Source organism: Atractosteus spatula, chromosome 22 (genome assembly GCF_055471065.1).
Source record: "Atractosteus spatula isolate fAtrSpa1 chromosome 22, fAtrSpa1.hap1, whole genome shotgun sequence".
Taxonomy (NCBI): Eukaryota; Metazoa; Chordata; class Actinopteri; order Semionotiformes; family Lepisosteidae; genus Atractosteus; species Atractosteus spatula.
In genome coordinates, this window is record NC_142727.1 from 63,203 (window position 1) to 77,579 (window position 14,377).

Sequence of the window (14,377 nt, forward strand, 5' to 3'; positions counted from 1 at the left end):
ACTGGACCCACGAGAACATAAGCAGAGCATGCAAACTCCACACACACAGCACCCAAGGAAACCGGACCCACGAGAACATAAGCAGAGCATGCAAACTCCACACACACAGCACCCCAGGAAACCAGACCCACGAGAACAGGGGCAGAGCATGCAAACTCCACACACACAGCACCCCAGGAAACCAGACCCATGAGAACAGGGGCAGAGCATGCAAACTCCACACAGACAGCACCCCAGGAAACCAGACCAATGAGAACAGGAGCAGAGCATGCAAGCTCCACACAGACAGCACCCCGGGAAACCAGACCCATGAGAACAGGGGCAGAGCATGCAAGCTCCGCACAGACAGCACCCCAGGAAACCAGACCCATGAGAACAGGGGCAGAGCATGCAAACTCCACACAGACAGCACCCCGGGAAACCAGACTCATGAGAACAGGGGCAGAGCATGCAAGCTCCGCACAGACAGCACCCCGGGAAACCAGACCCATGAGAACAGGGGCAGAGCATGCAAACTCCGCACAGACAGCACCCCGGGAAACCAGACCCATGAGAACAGGGGCAGAGCATGCAAGCTCCACACAGACAGCACCCCGGGAAACCAGACCCATGAGAACAGGGGCAGAGCATGCAAACTCCACACAGACAGCACCCCAGGAAACCAGACCTATGAGAACAGGGGCAGAGCATGCAAGCTCCGCACAGACAGCACCCCAGGAACTAAATCCAGGGTCCCAGCGCTGGAACCCACTGTGCCGCCGTCTCTCACCTCTTCGCTCCACTTGCAGATCATGACGCGACCGGAGACCGGAGACTCCTCACTCCTGCAGTAACACACCCCAGCAGGAGGAGGCGCCGACGGACTCGCTCATGGTGCAGTGAGCCCAGCGGTGTGAGTCTGGTGTCCAGCGCTGATGTGTCCCTGATAGTCCTGTCCCACAGCCTGCGACTCACCGTTTCTTCCACAAAATACTCCAGCCAGCGCTTTTTAGACTAACGTTTCTGCTTTGCTCGCTGATTAGATTAAAAAAGCCGGCTGTTTACCTCCTGGAGGTCAGATCCCAACAACTTCTGCAGCACCGTTTCCCCGGCAACCACGTTTTATTTAACAAAGTAAAATAAACACAGGAGAAAAGTTTGCAAACATGCAGGCGGGATGAGCGCTGCAGACACAGGCTGCTGCCCGGGTCCGTCTTGTGAAATAAACAGGACAGAAAACAGAAAGAAAAATACACACTCGAGTACACATAACACAATCAGGGGTACACAATACTCCTGCTCTTTACACAGACAGGTTCAACAGGTCAATAAAGAGCAGGTCGGCGCAGCTGTCAGGATGTCTCATTTACAAAGTGTCTGAAGATTTGCTCGTCTCTTCCCAGAGCAGCTTCACTCCGGAGAGCAAGAAACAGCTCCTGCCGAGTCCGTCTTGTAAGACAGACATAGAAATCCGCGACACGATAACTACTCTGAAATTGTATAATTAATTCTGATGCTCAATCAAATCTGCGGAACGCGTGGGCAGCGCACGTGTTCTGTAGTGCTCTATAGAGCACTATAGACTACATTTCCCACAAGCACTGTGGGCGACTTCCTTTTGACGTAATCGATTCGCGTCTTTTTTCTTTTTAATTATAACAACAATACATGCCATAAAAACAAGACTACATATAACACAGAGTATAGTCAGGTGTACATACCATAATACATGTACATGTTATGCAAAAAGATTAAACAAGTAATCTTGTTTAATAGTAAATAAAAGCAGATAAGGTCCGTACATGTTTCAAATTGTCTGTACAAACGCATTTACATCCGTTTTAAAGTGTTCAAACATGGGTCTCCTCCCACAGCATTTCGTTAATTATTATATCGTGGAAGTATATTTTTTTTAAAAATACAAACGATATTTTCATATTACTTTCAATGGGTTTAAATGTAGCACGATGTTACTTCTTTAAAAGTAATGTCAGTATTAGTTTCCTTCTTTACATTAGCTTTCAGAGTTGCTGTCACAAAAGTCACAGTTACCATCTGTATTGATTTTCAATCTCTGCACAACGAGGATCTGTAAGGAGGCGCTTTAAGATTCGCCGCCATAGACTCGTGTATCTCTGTCGCCACCCAGTGGACATTTCTCGGAAGTGTCACCGCCCGCCGTAATTCAGTAAAGTCCCGGAATTAAAATTGTGATTGGCCGAGAGCCCTATCCTTCCCGCCTCCTGCCGGAATCGCGGCGTTGATTGGTGCAGACCCGAGTCACTCAAGGTGAGGGCGGTATTTCCGTAGATGAACACGGAACTCCGCGTTGATTGGCTAGCAGCGGTGTCACTCACCCACATTAAAAGGAAGTCCCGCCTTTTTCCACCCAACGGCTGTGATTGGACATGCCGTGCGTCACTCTTATGACGTCCCTTCACGACGACGGATCCGGATCTGATGCGTGATTTGCGCGACAGCCGGTCCGTCGCTGAGATCGCTGTGGAACCGCGGCCCAGGATGCTGTGGTTCCGCTCTCTGCTCGTCAAGCACTGCGGACTCCTGGAAAACCGTATTGCAGGGCAGAGAGTTATTGAACTCCAGACGTCGCTGGAGAGTTACTTTACTGGCGAGTCACCTCACGTTTTTGATTAATTCGACCTTATTGTGTTTTCTCTTCTTTAACATTTATATTGCAATAGTAAAAATGCTATTCAATGCACACAAGAGTACATTACAGATCACCGGGGTACATTATACAGGCAAATAAAGATAAGGTACGCACAGCTTTCATGTTGGGACATTTAGAAATAGTTTGGAGACGTGCCCTCATGTGTTTCAAATGTGACTTATTTCCATTTGGAAGCGCCTTACTTCTACCAAGGAAAGAAAAGGCTTCGAATATGAGATCGTAATGAAGAGATAGTAACGATCATTTCAGTGCATGAGCTACCTGTTATATTGGGCGAGATTTCACACGGATAATCAAACAAGAACGAGTTTGCCCTGGAATCCATTCCACTGCCGAACCTGAAAGTCAGAGCATGAGAACGGACGTATTGTATGGCGATTGTGGTGTTGCTCGACCACATAAATTAGGCGAGAAGTACAATCTGCTACTACGACATACGGTCTAATTATTAAATTTTCGATTATTTCTTATCTTTAGGCTATTTATACATATAATAACGAGCAAGTATCATGATTAAGTCAATGATAAATTATATTTTATATTCGGTTCAGCAGTATTGAGCAGTAAAATAACATCTGTTTCTCACCAATAAATGTCAGAATTGGAAACCTTCTTTACACAATTGTGCCGATCAATTCCGTGCTTTAACAACAGGACAAAACAAAAACAAACGTAAGGTTTCTGGGCTGCTTTGAAAAAGACAATTATCATCTATATTACTTTTAAATCTATGCACACTATGTATCTTTACCGGGTCGATTCAATGTACAATTTTGTAATGACGCCTTAACCTTATTATTCATACAAAATGTGTTTGACAATAGTCATGTTTTATTCCACTCAGTTTCCCCAAAGAGGTGCTCCAAAATAGTTTGACAAGATATTGTGAGATTGCAAGAGGGATCTTAAGTATTTATTAGTACAAGTATAACTAAATTGTTTTCCTTGTAGTCTAATAAAGGTTGTAAATTCTTCCAAGTTTCTTAAAAGCATCGATACCTCTCTAGGGGTAGCCTTGGTGACGAGGTATTGTTATCAGACTTAACACAAACATTATATCTAATCACAAAATCTGCTTAATTCTACATTTCGTCATCCACATCAGTTAATTTCTTGACCCCAATTATACTATTTTAAACCCAGTTTTCAAAGCACGGGTTTGTTTTTTCTCTGTATTCTAGATGATGTATCTATGGGAGGTATGTTTATCTATAAGAGACCACGTGAGGAGAACTTCATGGAAGCTGACAAGTTTCAGGGGGGTTTCCAGCATCCAAATGACATTCAAGTAAAAAGTCTATACCCACTAGTTCCTGAATGATTAAATTAGGAGAAACATACACCACCTACTTTGCTTAATTGTGTAAATAATACTCTGTCGGTATCAGTATTAGATGCTCTAAACCCTGTAGCATTTAGGCCTCCTTCTGCCTGTGTTTGACAAATAACAACCATGAATATTTTTTTTTTATTTTACAGTGGTAAAGAACATCAAATCACATCTCTTTTTGGATTTTTGAAACTCTTAATACCAAGATATTTAATCACATCTTTTACATGGATATTACATATGGAGCAGACGCTTTCCAACAGCCACCAATTCACTTTTCTGATGTGTAAAGAAAGACCAGATACAGAGGAAATGACTTGTAAACACACTTAATTGCTTTGTCCACCTCTGTGCGCTTTCTCAGAGAGACAGTTGTATCCTCAGCCAATTGGGAACACCTGTAATCTCTTTATCCTGTACTTGAATATCCTGAAACTATTTGTTATAGGAGTGTAGGCAGTGGGAAGAGGAATGGGCTCGTGTCGAATTGCCTTACCCATTCCCAATCTGCAGGAGGTCCCACGACGGCAGGTAGCTGCTCCAGTCGCTGGAGCTCAGTTCGCTGTCGAGGGAGGACGAGGGCTCTGGCTCAGGGGCATCACGGCTCCACAGCTCCTACCTGTTGCAGAGCGTTTCTGCCCTCCTGATGGCCTCTGTGTTTTAGAAGGACCAGTCTCTTTTCGCTTGCTTACACCACAGGTTTCATCGACGATAGTGTGGATCCTGAGGCAGTGAGTTATCGGTCTTATTTCTACTGAGAAACAGTTCAAGCACTCACAAAACAATAACCAGGAGATGGTATATGAAAAAGTATTGTAAGACTTGCAGAGTAGATTTGAATAGACAGTGGACGTCACACTGCGTGCTTGAATATCAGAGATTCAATTCATTCTTTCCTGCAGGTAAGCTTCCTGTTTGACATTGTACCACTGTCACTTTTTCACAAACTCGCCGTGTTCTAATTTTGTGTTGTGGCAGGAACCTCAGAATCAGATGAAATACTCTTCAGATCCCCAGAGAGACTGGGGGACTTGCCAGATTTTCAGCTTTATTACTGGGACCTTCAGCTCAGGGCTGTTGAGCAAAGTGCTCCCCTCTGCTGGAGAGCCACAGGGGCACTACAGAGCGGCCTCGTCTTCCCTGCTCCTGCCCGTGCTTGTGGTCGGCCAGCGTGACCGCGCGCAAGACAAGGTAGCGCATTCGTGGTGTAAATACAGAATGTTCACTAGCTGACTGAGGAAAGTTACAGAGACGGGAGTATACGTTCTGAAATAATGTGAACCACTGTTACTACACACAGACAGACTACTCAAAAATCACGTGGCTTTTTAAGGTCATTTTGTCTGCCTAAAGTATGTTAGATTTGTCACAGCAAAGAGTTTGAATACTTACAGAATGCAGCAGCTAGAATTGTTACTTGGAGCAGAAAGTATGACCACATAACCCCCATACTTCTCTCTCTTCATTGGCTTCCTATCAGGTACAGGGCGGACTTCAAAATCCTTCTACTTACTTACAAGGCTCTCAGAGGTCAGGCACCTGTCCTGCCTCGCAGGGATGCTGCAGAGGAGAAATACTGTACACAGCATGGTTTCAGAGGCCTGTCTGTCATGGGCTGGGCACCATGTGAGTTGAGTGCTGCATCAGTGCCATGGATCCCAGAGGGGCATCGTGGATACAGCTATCGTTTAGGAGGACTCTGCAGAGATCTGCATGGGGTACTGACATACAGACGACGTGATTGATGGATGGATGGATTAATACCCGCATTCATTTATTTCTTTTTTTTTAATGATCTAATGTTAGCATGCCCAAAGGGGTTGGGCAGCCAGTTGACCTTGGACCCCTAGAGGATTTTATTCTCCTTACTGAGGAGTCTTTGGTTCCTTTCCTCCATTGTCTTCAGTTCTGTATTCACAAAATGTATATTAACTTGCATTGTTAAGCGCCTTGGGGCAACCTTGTTGTGAAAGGCGCTATATGAAAATAAATTGAATTGAATGACAGAGTCACGGCTTTTCCAGTTTCCTCTCCTATTATCTTCTTTATCTGCACTCTCAAACGCAACCTTGAACCTTTCAACGAGACCACTGTCGTTCTACATCAAAATGACTTTAACTAGGACGGAGACTTGAATGGGATGAAAAAGGAAAAGGCATTACTTACAGGAAGAAATTAAACTGTTACACGTGATCACTTGCTAAACAAAGTGATTCATTGGAGTGGAGGCGGTGAAAGCTTTGTGAATCAACTTACAAAAGGATACATGTAAGAAACGCAGCTCCCATATTTAACCCTTGAAAAATCTATGAGTGTTATGTGGAGGTGAAAGTATTGTTCAATTATTGTAATAAAGCTCACTCAATTAAGACCCATGTTGGAAAAGTACCAGAGTATTCTCATCTAAGAGGAAATACTAACAAGTAGGATGTTAAAATGAAACGCATTAAAAACCGAATGATCTTCAGTAGCTAAATGATTATTGAGCTCTGGGTCACAGTGCTCCTGAAAAAAAATCAAATTTCAGCAGAGACACCCACGGACAGCAGGTGAGCACCAAGCTGAGCCAGTGTATAAGTGTATGAATCACAGTTTCAAGGAGCTTTTTCCAGTTTCGTTCCACTGATCGGCCAACATGGGGGGCACTTCAGTCTTACTCGCCCTATTGCATTAAGAAACTGTACAACATTCTCCAATAAGAACTTGCGACCTCACCTAATGAAAAGCAGTTTGCGTAGCAAGGAAAGACTGGACTCCCACTGGGGATTTTTGCTTTTCATCCCGATGGTGATGTGCACTATATAGAACGTTGCTGGACCCATGTGCAATTGGTGTCATTTCTAATCTAGAGGTCGAAGCTGTGAAACTTTCAAAGAGATGGAAGATCTCTTGCGAGACACCGATTCACAGAAGGCGCTAACGAGATCTTTGCTTGAAGTCTCATTGTGCTGCATTATTTCATTTTTCAGGGGGCACGACTCACAGGCATCTAAAATCATTTCAGTGACGGACTAAACAGGCCTCTAGCAAAGACTCGGGAACGGACACAGACCTTATCATCTCTGCTCCCCGGGAAGCGTACAGAGATCACATTAGACGTGTTGCTCAAGCTCTTTATTGTCACGTACAGTAAACCCAGCAGTCTGGTCAGTGCGGGATGTGTTCTGTCCTGACGGCAGGGTCAGCAGCCAGAGGAGACCTGAAACACAAGACGGAGAGGTAAGACATTGATTCCGACAGAGAGAGCTTTCACACCGGATTACTGACAAGAGGAGCAATAAGAGAAGAGTTATAAAGACACGCCGAAGAGAATATTCTCATCTAAGAGGAAATATTAACAAGTAGGATGTTAAAATGAAAAGCATTAAAAACTGAATGATCTTCAGTAGCGAAATGATTACTGAGCTCTGGGTCACGGTGCTCTTGAAAAAAAATCAAATTTGAGCAGAGACGCCCACGGACAGCAGGTGAGTGAATGAGTTGTTTATTTTGTTTCCTGTGAATTATGTAGAATTCACAACGTTTTCCATTTGTACAGGAAAACCATTGAGAGCAGATTCACTTCTTCTGCACTAGAATGAATGATTTCCATCTTCACTCTAGGGTACTGTACTTTATAGCACTGTATTGTATTCTGCATATATGTCTGTTATTTATACATTTTCTTTCTCACTTTGTCTCTCTGTCCATTTGTATCAGTTTTTTGGAGAGCACCATCACACCAGCATCACAACAACATTTATTCTACTGCCTTATTAAGCAAATGTCTCTACTAAATTCTTTTTATATATAAAACATATTTTTAGACATGATATACACAAACGGCTAATTATACTTTCCGATTATATTTCCATCTTAGAAACGAAGCATTTCTCTCCTGCAGTTTGAGGTTGTTAAATAGAAAACTGGATCACCCCAGGGCTGAATCTTCTCCCTCTCTTACACACTTTGTTCACGAATGATTACAAGAGCAAACACATAGACTGACTTCTCACAAAGTGTGTCGATGACACAGTCCTGGTCAGCTTACTAAAGGACCCAGAAAATCACCACGGGCCATTCTGAACAGTTTCACGGAATGGTCTGTTGACTTCTCTTTGATGGTTCATGTTACAAGAGCAAAACAATACTCACTGATTTGAGGATAATTGCGCCATCCCTCCAGCCTACTGAAATGAACTGTCAGACTGCAGAAGCTGTCAGTGACTACAGGTCCTTGGGACTGGTCAGAGAAACCTGAGATGAGACAAACGTTGTGAGACCATTTATAAGCTTGTGACCTCAAATTAAACAGAAGTCAGACATTTTCAAAGGGGGCAACACCGCGGCACAGTGGTTAGCATCGCTGCCTCATAGCACCGGGGCCCTGGGTTTGATTCCGGGGGTGCTGTCTGTGTGGAGTCTGCGTGTTTGTCCGCGCTGCAGGGGATACCTCACCCCCACAGGGCACACAGACACAAACTCACACCACAGCCCATTTTTCCACAACACAATCAACCCGCCAGTATCGGTTTGTGTTCAGTGCTGGGGAGGTGCCTTGTCCTTGCAGAACAAAAACAAGGTGATCAGGACTGACGGCAAGATTCAGGTATTCAAGTACCCCGTAAATCCAGGGCTCAAATGGGGGAACTGTTTCACGAGCTACACAATATCCTCACACATGATGACAGAGCCTCGGAAAGCCGTGTGGAGAGTGAGGTGCTCGTACCCAGCCGGAGTTAAAAGACCACGCATTGAGCGCTATCGATCTATCCAACCCAGAAAAGCACACATCTCTGTGACACAGAGGCTAAAGCAACATGTGAGTAAAGGATTTTGAATCAGCAATTGTGCTGATGAGCCAGTCAGCAATTTTTCAGAAACAGCAGAAATGTCAGCCTCCAGGAGCTGCAGAAGATTGTGAGATATAAAGGAGTGAAACCAGGGCAGGAGAAACCGATTCCTCGTGCAGGAAGCTGAGGAAAAAGATGCACACCCTGCAGACTGAAAGGAAGACGGCACAAACTATCGGTAATGTCAGCCTCGAAGAAAGTGTAGTGCAGTGTGAGTTGCAACTAAGTTTTTGTTCAATATTTTTTTGGTCTGAAAGAGACTATTTTGATTAGATGCATGCAATACTATTTCTTTCTCATTCTCTGTCTTTTTATGTCTTATTTGGATCACACCATAAAGTTCATAACCCAGCCAGTTGCTTTGGCTCGGAAAGCACCCCTCAGCAGGGACAGCCCTGATCCCCAAACACAGGGCTGCCCTTCCCACTGCCCGTCTGCTCTCTGCCCAGTGGAAGTAGTGCTTCTGCCCCGCAGCTGTGTGAGAGAAGATGAGCTGAGAAAACTAACCCACCTCTGGAGAGGGAAGAGTCTCAGCTGGAGGGGAGGAGGAGCTGCCGGGCTGCCGCAGACAAGGCGCCGCTGAAATGATATAGAAATCTTTTAGAATCAAACGTCACCTGGCTCAGTGTTTAAGCTGTAGTACATGATCACATTAGATTATTAAAACATGCAGACTGCCATCTCCATTCTGTACAAACAAAGGGTTTTCCATTTCATTTCCATTCACCGGAAGAGACTTGCATTCCTGTTTGGCTCCTCTCGTTCTGTGATGATTTTAGACGTCGAATCGGGCAGGAGGCAGGCGCTCTTCGGAAGCTCTCGTCCCGTGCTATAACTCGGACCACGCGATGGCACAACTGCTTCCTCCATACAAACAGAAACTTCAAACAACAAAACCCAACAAGAAATCTGTGCACACTTGGACTCCTGCTCAGCTGAGGAGCTGTCTCGCACACACCTCCTGTTGTTCACAGAGAGAAACAAAACACACGATGGCAAGTCAGCACTCAAACAAACCAAAAGGCCAGTTTTATTGAAGTTGACGCAGCTGGCCACACAAACACTCACTGGGTCTCTTCACCAGGTATCAGAAATTAAACAGAGGAACAATCTTTTTATCATATCCACTCGCACCTTGCTCTTATTTCCAGACTCCTAACTTACCACTCCCAACAAACCCCAGTGCTCGCAACACCCTTTAAATGGGATTTGGGCTGTACCACTATGGATACAATAGGTGTAAAACAGAAACTTCACAAGACAAACAACACATAGCACAGCAGTCCGGACTACTTGGACACACAAATACGTGAAACCCTGAACAATACACAGGACAGACATTCATCAGATCTTCTACACCTGGTTGCCATTTTTAGCAATAACAATATTCTCTGATAACCTCCCCTCTCAGCATTCCAGCAATGTTATGTTCCTCTAGCTAAGTTTCAGGCATATACCCAGTCTCCTATCTGTTTGCAACCTTTTGACCTTTCTGAGGACCCCTCCAAACAAATAGGCACTGGCGTCTCCTCTCATGCAGTGCTGTTAAGACTTAAGCTAGTGGCGTCCTACACCATGCTTTGTTCCTTTAGGGCCATTTCTCTCAAAAATAGTGTTCTCTACCTTTTGTTTCCCCTCCTTTCCACAACTGGAACAACTGTTTGCTAACAAAGACTGTTTATCTGTCTGGAAAGGTCTCCAAACTGTTACCAATTACAAAAGACAATCCCCTCAGATACATCTTGATCACTTTCCACCAGATAACACATTTTACAGCAGGTCTGAAACACAAAGGATCTCCAACGACCTTGTCCATGCCAGTCTCACAGCTCGCCCAGATAATTCACATCCTGGGGATGAGCTATTGTCCCCCACTCAACTGCAGTGCCACACCCACTCACACTCAATCTCTCAGGAAGACTTAACGCCATTTACAAGTCTGGAGAATGCCCTGTGAAGCAAAGAAGGCTATTCAAAAAGCAAAACTGTAAAAAGGCAGCAGGACCTGACTGTGTATCTCCAGCCACACTGAAGCACTGTGCTGGCCAACTCGCTCCAGTCTTTACAGACGTTTTCAAGCAACCATTGTCCCAGTGCACAGTGCCAGACTGCTTCAAATCTTCTGTTATTGTTCCTGTTCCAAAAAAGGACAAAAGAACCTGCCTTAACGCCTATAGACCCGTCGCACTAACGTCAGAACTGGCGCGTCTTCCCAACACGTTCGTGTCACAGTGAGGTGACCCCTCAAACAAGAATTATTTCCTGCTTCATATATGACTACGCCATATAGCAATGGAAACGGGGTGCTAGGGCTCCTCTACATTACTACAGGTTCTGTTGATCTCCCAGAACCACCCACGCCCACACAGACCAGCGACAGGCATGTGTATCGTATAAGTGACCTTTTTATTTTCTATCCACATTCACCATCACCCAAAGACACAACGAAAACGGCACTCGCAGCAACAAAAGGTCCTTCCAAGGGTCATAATGAATCCAGCGGGACAGCAGTCTTTTCTGTCAAGTCTTCGCACCTGTAAAGGCTTTGATGGCCCAAATGAACGAGAGGCCAGTCCCATTTCCCCAGCCTCTGTTCCGGTGCCACTAGAAATCCTCCCGCGGGCTGTATTCCATTCCCCTCAGTTTGGAGCGGCTAGCCGGGCCGGTTTCTTGCTCCTTGCCTTCAGGTATTAAAAGTCTCTGTACAGTACCTGTTCCAATGCCAATGTCTCCCGTGGTCGTCAATAGGTCCTTGCCTCCGTGAACTCGCACTCCGCAGCTTCCCTTGTGCTGCCTGTGTCGTCTCCCGGGTCTTGTGGGAATCGGGAGCGCGCTCCGTTCCGGCTCAGGTGCTTTTATTCCTCCCCTCAGCCCATCTCCCTCAGGGGGTTTTCCACTGTCCCTGTCAGAAAGGGGCTTGCCCAGTATTTTACCAGGAGGAAGCTTGTGTGGCTGAGGAGTGTGAGAGTGCTGAGCTTAGGTGTTACGGGCCTTTATCACTTCTTCGTTCACTCTCCGGGTCAGAGAAACCTGAAACGAGACAAACGTGGTGAGACCATTTATAAGCTCGGTGACCTCAAATTAAACAGAACAATAGCAACACTTTTCGACAAATCTTTCAAACACTGTCCCACTTGTTGGTTTGGCAACATCAGTACTGTCAATTGAAACACGTTTCCCCCAGGGAATGATGAAGCTGGAATTGAATATGCATACAAGTGAACACACAAACCCCATACTATTAAAACTCCCTTTAGGGCACACAGACACACACTCACACCACAGCACAATCAACCCACCGGTCTCACCAACACTGGACTGCAGAAGCAGCAGGAAACCCTTGAGAACATAAGCAGAGCATGCAAACTCCACACACACGGCACCCCAGAAAACTGGACCCACGAGAACATAAGCAGAGCATGCAAACTCCACACAGACAGCACCCCAGGAAACCAGACCCATGAGAACAGGGGCAGAGCATGCAAGCTCCACACAGACAGCACCCCAGGAACTAAATCCAGGGTCCCAGCGCTGGAACCCACTGTGCCGCCGTCTCTCACCTTTTCACCTCCACATGCAGATCATGACGTGACCGGAGACCGGAGACTCCTCACTCCTGCAGTAACACACCCCAGCAGGAGGAGGCGCCGACGGACTCGCTCATGGTGCAGTGAGCCCAGCGGTGTGAGTCTGGTGTCCAGCGCTGTTGTGTCCCTGATAGTCCTGTCCCACAGCCTGCAAGTCACCATTTCTTCCTTTTCTTCTGCATAATGTCCACAAAATACTCCAGCCAGCGCTTCTTAGACTAAAGTTTCTAAAGTTTCTGTTTTTCTCGCCGATTAGATTCAAAAAGCCGGCTGTTGACCTGCTGGAGGTCAGATCCGCTCCGGCAACAACTTCTGCAGCTCCGTTGCCACTGCAAACACGTTTTATTGACAAACTAAAATAAACACAGGAGAAAAGTTTGCAAACAACACAGGCGAGCTAAGAAACCCACAGACTCACCCACAGTGGGTTTTCTTTATGTGCCGGGTCGATACATTTTAAATAAAATAAAAGTACACACAAGGGAACACCTAGGAGAGACACAGAAATCCATGACATGCTGAACACGCTGAAATGGTATTAAAATAATGAATTCTGATGTTCCATCAAATCAAGGAAACACGAGGGCAGGGCACCACAGAGAACTACAGAGACTACATTACCCATAAGCCCTGTGGGCGACATCCTTCCGGCGTCATCGACTCGCATCTCTGGTATTTTTTGGAGAGAACAAAAAATGCAATACAACAAGAATACATATAACATATTAAGCCTATTGTCAGGGATACATGCAATAATACATGTACATTTTATGGAAAAAAAAGATTAAACAAGGTAAATGCAGATAAGGTCCGTCGATGCTTCAACGTTCTTACAACTAGACATGGTACGGTACGTCTTGACATCTGTTTTAAACTGTTCAAACATGGGTTTCTTCCCACACCACTCCGTTAATTATTATATCGTGCAAGTATAATACTTTTAAAAATACAAAAAATATACAAACGATATTTTCATCTTACTTTCAATGGGATTTAAATGTAGCATAAATTCATTTAAAAGTCATATCAATATTAGTCTCTTTCTTTATATAAGTTTGTAAAACAGTCCAGAATGTTTCCAAACCACCACATAAGCAAAATAAATGTTGTTAGGTTTCAGGGCTGCTTTCAGAAAGGTCACAGTTATCATCTACACTGATTTTCAATCTCCGCACGTCAAGAGTCAGCCACAGCGCTGTGAGACTCACCTCCTTAGACTCGTGTATCTCTGTCGCCGCCCAGTGGACATTTCTCGGAAGTGTCACCGCCCGCCGGGATGCGGACAATCCCGGGACTGAAGCTGTGTGATTAGCCAAGTGCCGCGTCGAGGGCGGAGTCTCCACGGGGGCATCCGGTAGTCCGCAATGATTGGCCAAAAGCTACTGACAGTCCGGATCCAGTGGAAGGCCGATCCAGTCCGGGTTTTCCTCTGCTGACAGTCCAGATCCACTGGAAGGCTGATCCAGTCCAGGTTTTCCTTTGCCGACGGTCCAGATCCAGTGGAAGGCTGATCCAGTCTGGGTTTTCCTCTGTGGGACGCCAGATCTACACTGAAGCAGCCGTTAGTCAGAACAACACGTCACTTTTGAATTGTTTTTTTTACATTTTTTAAAGTAAGCATTAACTAGAACAAAGAATACAATACAAATACAAGTACCGGTCTGTCGCTGAGCTCGGTGTGGTTCCGCTCTCTGCTCGTCGAGCACTGCGGGCTCCTGGAAAACTGTCCTTCAGGGCAGAGAGTTATTAGTGAACTCCAGACACCGCTGGAGAGTGTGTTTACCGGTGAGTCGGCTCACGCTGCTGATCAATTCGACCTCATTGTGTTTTCTTCTTTCTTTATCGTGCAATAATAGAAATGCTTCACGATGCACGCAAGAGTACATTACAGATCACCAGAGTACATTATACAGGCAAATAAAGAGAAGGTACGCACAGCTTTCATGTTGTGATATTT

General features: G+C 45.3%; 2 long non-coding RNA genes across 2 annotated transcripts; one reads left to right on the plus strand and one right to left on the minus strand.

Annotated features, from left to right (window-relative positions):
* Positions 1-2,798: 2,798 nt before the first annotated feature.
* Positions 2,799-6,007, plus strand: LOC148816347 (uncharacterized). Its single transcript, XR_016094698.1, has 2 exons — positions 2,799-5,192; positions 5,482-6,007. It is a non-coding gene; the product is annotated as an uncharacterized LOC148816347 (long non-coding RNA).
* A 1,093-nt stretch (positions 6,008-7,100) lies between these two features.
* On the minus strand, positions 7,101-13,965 carry LOC148816348 (uncharacterized). Its single transcript, XR_016094729.1, has 3 exons — positions 12,394-13,965; positions 8,136-11,863; positions 7,101-7,200 (listed from the first exon to the last, which is right to left on the minus strand). It is a non-coding gene; the product is annotated as an uncharacterized LOC148816348 (long non-coding RNA).
* Positions 13,966-14,377: the final 412 nt, after the last annotated feature.